Source organism: Pangasianodon hypophthalmus, chromosome 1 (genome assembly GCF_027358585.1).
Source record: "Pangasianodon hypophthalmus isolate fPanHyp1 chromosome 1, fPanHyp1.pri, whole genome shotgun sequence".
NCBI classification, from domain to species: Eukaryota; Metazoa; Chordata; class Actinopteri; order Siluriformes; family Pangasiidae; genus Pangasianodon; species Pangasianodon hypophthalmus.
Genome location: NC_069710.1, coordinates 393,954 through 400,516, shown reverse-complemented (window position 1 = coordinate 400,516; position 6,563 = coordinate 393,954).

Here is a 6,563-nt window from a genome sequence, read left to right as displayed (position 1 = left end):
CACACCAGCAGGAGGCGCTGTTCTGCTTTATAGATCATATAAAAGTGTAGAATTTAAAAAATATATTTTTATTAATCTTATCAAGTGAAAAAAAGTTACACATCTTTACACTATCAGGGTTTAGAATTCCACACAGATTTTAAATAAATTACAGATTTTTATATTTTTAATTTTGTTTTTATTGAGTCAGTGTAATGTGTCATGTCATTTTCCTTTTAAAAGAAATAAAACATGGCATTTTACATAAAAATGTATATTTATTAATATGAAATATATCCGTTATTGCTATAAGATTTATCATATTCGCATGTGTGTACATTTCTTTATTGGGTTTTAGGAGAACAAACAGTTAAAATACTCATTAATATTCAGAAAAGTTGTACAGATGTGCAGCACTGAAATAAACGAGCAGCAGTTTCTGGACAGTTATTACAAAAGGTCCAGTTTATGTTGATGCTTTTCTGATATATTTTATAAAATAATCTGAACACTCCAGAACCTTCACATCCAGAACCTTCACATCCACAATCCAGAACCTTCACATCCACACTCAGGAGACACCCCTTACCCACATCTCAAACATGGATATAATTTTTTAAAATGTATAAATTTATCCCTAATGAGCGAGTCAGAGGTGACGGTGGTGAAGAAAAACTCCCTGAGACGATATGAGGAAGAAACCTTGAGAGGAACCAGGCTCAGAAGGAACCCATCCTCATCTGGGTGACACCCAATAGTGCGATTATAAATCATTCCCTCTATAACTGTGTACTACACGGACAAATAGTGCAATTGTGTAACCAGGAAATTCATCACAGTTTAACATGAAGTCTGTTTTGTTGATGTTTTCTGTGTGCATTACTGCTTTTCTTCAGTATATTTCACCTAAACTACAATTTTACACTTTCACCAGTCGATGGGGACAGTGTTCTGATGAGTAGTTTTATTATGGCAGCAGACGTGATTAATTTTATTTCAGGTGTGGCACACAGACAGATGAGTTAGCTTAAACCAATGAATAGGCCTCCACTTACTTTGCTTGTTTGGATGAAAGACATAGCCGTATTTTTTGTTTTTGTTTTTACTGAAAAACTAAATGTGACATGAAAGTGATGTTTCACATTGTAAAGTGTGAAAATATGAAGCTTTTAATGTTCTTAAGAACAAATCATTGGTGAGAAAATGAGCAGGAATGAAACAGATGCACTCCTGAGAGCTCCTGTGCCTCCATTCGCTGGTTTCCTTCCGCTGTTTGGGGAAAAGCTAGAAACAGGGAAATTCACTTCTATAGTCTTCTTCTATGTAAAATCATGATAATGATCAAAATGTTTGATTAACATGTCTGGGTGTACAAACTATTCCAAAAATATCTTCTAGGATGTATTTTATTCTTAAAAGAATCATTATTTATTTGATTATCTGCCACATTAATTATTTGGTTATCTGCCGCACCTGACGCAGCTCATCAAGAGCCACAAGGTTTAAACGTTTAAAGAAATCAAAGAGAAAAGCTCCCATATTAAACTCCTTTATCCATTTGTTTCATTCTTACTCATTTCCTGGCCAATGATTTGTTGTTAAGATCATTATAAGATTAATATTTTGCCATTTTGGGTTTGGTCCTTTTTGCTTTCTTTTTTCTTTTTGCTCAGGAGTGTACTTGAAATATATTTCTTTACATTGAGAATTTCTGAGTGCAACAGAGGAGTTAGATTCACAGTACGCTGTGGGAGAGCTGCTGGGGAAAGGAGGCTTCGGCACAGTACTCGCTGGAGTGTGTGAAGAGGATGGGAAAAAGGTAATAAGTCTGCACATGTAAAGTTAATTAGCACTAATTAACTCAGTAAAGGAATTATAAAGCATTCCAAATGAAACACTTCCCTGAGATACAATCAGGAGGCTCATCAGATTCATTATCTTTATCCATGTCTGTTTTCTGGTGGTTTCATTCACAAATGGTCTTTTTTAGACAAATTACTACAGTGCATGAATCACTGATGAGAACTCATTTAAAATCAACAGTGAGTGGGAAAATAGAGCCTCTGTATGAATGAGGTCTCTGTATGACCATGAAAATGAGCATCAGAAAATTCTAATGTTCAAACCAAAACATTATATTTCCATACATATACATAACCTTCTTTATAATTATCCACCATATAGTTGTTTACATTATATATTTATCTGTTTGTGTTTTTGAAACATCTGGGATTTGTGCGTCTGAGCACCAGGATACTGAACACGACAAAATCTCAATGGAAAAACTGTCAGTGAGAAATAATCCACAGCTGAAAACAAGCTCTTTTTAAACTCACGACTGTGTTGTTTATTCAGTTCAATTCGATTTAATTTTATTGATATAGATATAGATGTTTAATAAATGCTGATATTGTCACAAAACAGCTTTACAGAAATCCAGTTTTGCCAAGCCTCTGTTGAGTTTAGATTTGGCGTGAGGTGTGGCGTATCTTGAACACTATTGGCTGTTGTGGAAATCAGTCAGTATGCCAGACACCGCAGGTACCAGCTTGGACAGAAGGTGCTGATGTTGCTGCCATCATCTACGAGCAAGTTGTCGGTGAAGTGGCAAGGACCCTACACCATCCTCAGGAAGATGGGACCGGTCACGTATTAGGTGTGTCACTCAGATAAAGGAAAAGAGAGCCAGGTCTACCATTTCAACCTCATCAAGGAGTGGCGAGAGAGGACACCTGAGGGGAAGAAGGCCTTGATCGCTTGCAATGTGGTCCCTGAGGATGAGAAAGATGATGACAGAGTGGATGACGAGGCTGTGAAGCGTCACCAGTCTGCAGTAAGCCTGAACCATCTGGAGAGTGACCAAAGGGAGAAGCTTCTAAAAAACTTTGCTGATTACCCTGAACTCTTCAGACCTGAGCCTGGGAGAACCAATGTGTTAGAGCACACCATCCACCTGACTGACCCAACTCCTATTCAACAGAGGCTGTACCGCTACTAGATAGCCTTGTAGCATCACTGAAAAAGGAGGTTCCTGTGATGAAAGTCCAGAGCATGGAGTAGTCCAATTGTCCTGGTCCTTAAGAAAGACGGATTGCCGAGGCTCTGCATGGACTTCAGAAAACTCAACATTGTATCTCAGTTTGATGCCCAGAATTGACGAGCTAGTTCAGAGAAATGGAAGAGCCAGGTACATCACCACATTGGACCCCTGCATGGGTTACTAGCAGGTTCCGCTGGAGAAGAAGTCCAGAGAATACACCACATTCAGTACACCTCTAGGCCTATTCCAGTTCACAATTAAGCGGTTTGGATTTCATGGGGCACCAGCGATGTTCCAGCAGTTTACAGCGCATGTTCTCCGAGACTGTGAGGAAGGCTGTGCTGCCTGCCTGTATGATCTTGTCATCTACAACAACACCTGGGATGATCAGCTCCAGCATTTGCACCGAGTCCTGAGCAAGATCGATGAGGCTGGCCTGACGCTGAACGTGTCTAAGTGTGAGTAGGTGAGGCAAGAGACCTGTTACCTGGGGTTTCAGCTAGGAAACAGCAAAGTGAGACCCCAAATCGGCCCCTCAACAAGAAGGAGGTTCACTCTTTCCTAGGGTTAGTTGGGTGGTACCAGCACTTCATACCACACTTCTCCAGCATAGCTGTACCCGTGACTAACGTGACTAATAAAGCTGTCAAGAATCCAGTGACCTGGATGGAGGACTGTGAGCGGGCCTTCACACAGTTAAAACATCATCTGTGGATGTCTCCAGTCCTGCAGAGCACTGATTTCACTAAAAGGTTCTTGGTTCAGATGGATGTGTTGGCCCAAGGGGACATTGGCCAAGAGCAACCCATTCTTTACCTCAGCCGTAAGCTTCTGCCCAGAGAGACCCATTATTCCGCTATCGAGAAGGAGTACTTAGCCATCAAGTGGGCCCTGGACAGCCTCCGGTACTACCTGTTGGGAAGGGAATTTGACCTTGAGACAGATCACCAAGCACTTATGTGGATACACACCATGAAATACCATAATGCCCGGGTGACTCGCTGGTGTAACATCAGAGGGGACTTTCTGTCCTGATTGCCGAGCCTCGTCAATCCAGGAGAGGAGGGAGGTAATGTGACAGAGGACTCTGTCACCTGCCGGGACAGCCCTCATACTCCTGCCCTCTTCTAGTTCACTACATGTCATCTCCTCACACACTTACAGTTGTTTAACATTCCCTCTAATGCATACTTGGGACTGCACTACTGCTCTATTCTCACACACATACATTCTCATTATACATCGCTTTTCCCCACTAATCGCCATCTCAATAACCACATGCACACACCAGATAAGTTTAATCACAACATCTTTATTACTTATCTGCATATTTGTTAGTCTTTGTCTTTGTGTTGTGGATTGTCTGTCATGTCGCATCTTCCAGGTCTAGTCCACCAAGGGTATGGCAAGCACAAGGGGCTAAACGCAGGCGGCAGTTCGCGAGTCCTTAAATGGGAGGTTTTCCCACGCTGCGCATGTGCAATTTCCCCTGGGACTGGACTCTCTTAAGTGTTTATGTGTCTGGGGAAGAAAAGGGAAATCTTTCTTTAAATAAACCTCCTTGCACAGACGAGCTATTACAGCTGAGCCAAAATTTTTGTGCTGAGAGCCTTCACCAATATGCCTCATCACACGGAGTGATGTCCCCTGCGACATCCCCAGCCGGGCAGGGTGGCAGAGTGATGCTCCAGTAGGGCAGGGTGGCGGAGTGATGCTCCAGTAGGGCAGGGTTGGAGGGGGGATGAATTCATCAGTGGTAAAGCTGTGCAGCAAACCAACTGCACATGGTGCTGACCATCTCAAGCTGCTGCTGCTGCTCCAAGAAAAGGAGGTTTAGTTCAAATAATAATAATAATAATAATAATAATAATAATAATAATAATAATAATTAGTTAATTAATTCTGATACAGTAAAACTATTTGTTTGTTTGAAAGAATGCAAATGTTCTGATTTATGAGGTGTTAAAAATGAAACTAATTATTTTGAACCTATATTTCAAATGCATATTGCCAATGTATGATGTGGTCTACCACAAAAAGAATTAGATGATGTGAAAATGGAAGTGTTATTAATTATGGTATAAAATATGCCATGTTTCACTATATACTCTGATCAAAACATTAATACCACCTGCCTAATATTGTGTAGGTCCCCCTTCTGCCACCAAAACAGTAAGGAATGGACTCCACAACACCTCTGAAGGTGAGCCTGAACTACAGCTGAGAGAAATTATGCCCATTTAGATAGAGAAGCACTGACTCTGTTCTTCAGGTCAAGAAATTCAATCAGTTTTTATATGGCAGACATTTCACTTTGATACTGATCATCAGCTTTTGTTCTCAATTTTCAACCCCAGAAAAGGTGTCTCAGCTATGGCAGAAGTGAGACTGTGATGATGGGCCTTGTTCTTAAGGGCACATTCATACAGCACTGAATTCAAGGGAACACAACAGCATTGAAAATGCTGACAGCCTTTCCTGGCTTTCACTGGAATTAGCACCTACAAAAGAGGAAAATGGGTCTGTCGACATTTTCCACAGGTAGAGCTGTTACCTGTCACCAGTGATGACCCAATCCTCATGACCCAATCCTGTCTAAAGTATATGAACTGACTCTGCATGGTTGGCCAAGCAAGGGTGATGCATCACTGCCATATCAATCTGTTATTTCTACTGTAAGGGGAATCTGGCTCAGCCTTGTGCCATCACTAGAGGGAGGCAGAGAGCACTGTGTTCATTATAATCAGTGATAATCAGCTCCACCTGTACCTGGGTCTGTTTAAGGAGAGCTCTGCACTCATTCACTGCTCAGTGTTGAGTCAAACTTGCTACGTGCTGGTGCTCAAGTCTCAGCTGCTACACTCTGTAAATATTTTCCTGCTAATGTCTGTGGCTTCTACAGCCAGCTCTCAAGCTCTCAGCATATATATTAAAAAAGAAATGTGTATATATATATATATATATATATATATATATATATTCTCTAGTCTAGGCCTAAACTCTTAGTTTATCCTCAAGCCTTTGACTTGCTCTGCACTTGGGTCCATCCCTGTCTCTGTAGGAGGATCACTGGGATGAGATCTCTATTCCCTGGATTCAAACCCTGTATGTGGTGGCCTCCCTGTTACATTCTACCACACAGACGTATCTAACCAAATACACTGGATAATTACAAACCAGACAGACACCAATATTGTTAATGACACTGCATTTTTATTGTTTCCTTATTTCAGTCAGAAAACTCAGAAGGACATAAAAATACCAAGTTTTAATTCAGTGTATAAACAAAATACACATTTACAGAGTAATAATTTATTATACAGATCCAGAGCAGGGCTCAGCATGTCACTGACACAAGGAACAAACGTGTAAAGACTGTATGAAGACATTTTTTATTAGGAAACTCATCCTCATCTAGGTGACACCGGATAGTGCGATTATAAATCATTCCCTTCTATAACTGTGTACTACATGGACAAATAGTGTAATTGTGTAATCACAAAAGTTCATTATATTTTTCACATGAAGTCAGTTTTATTGATGT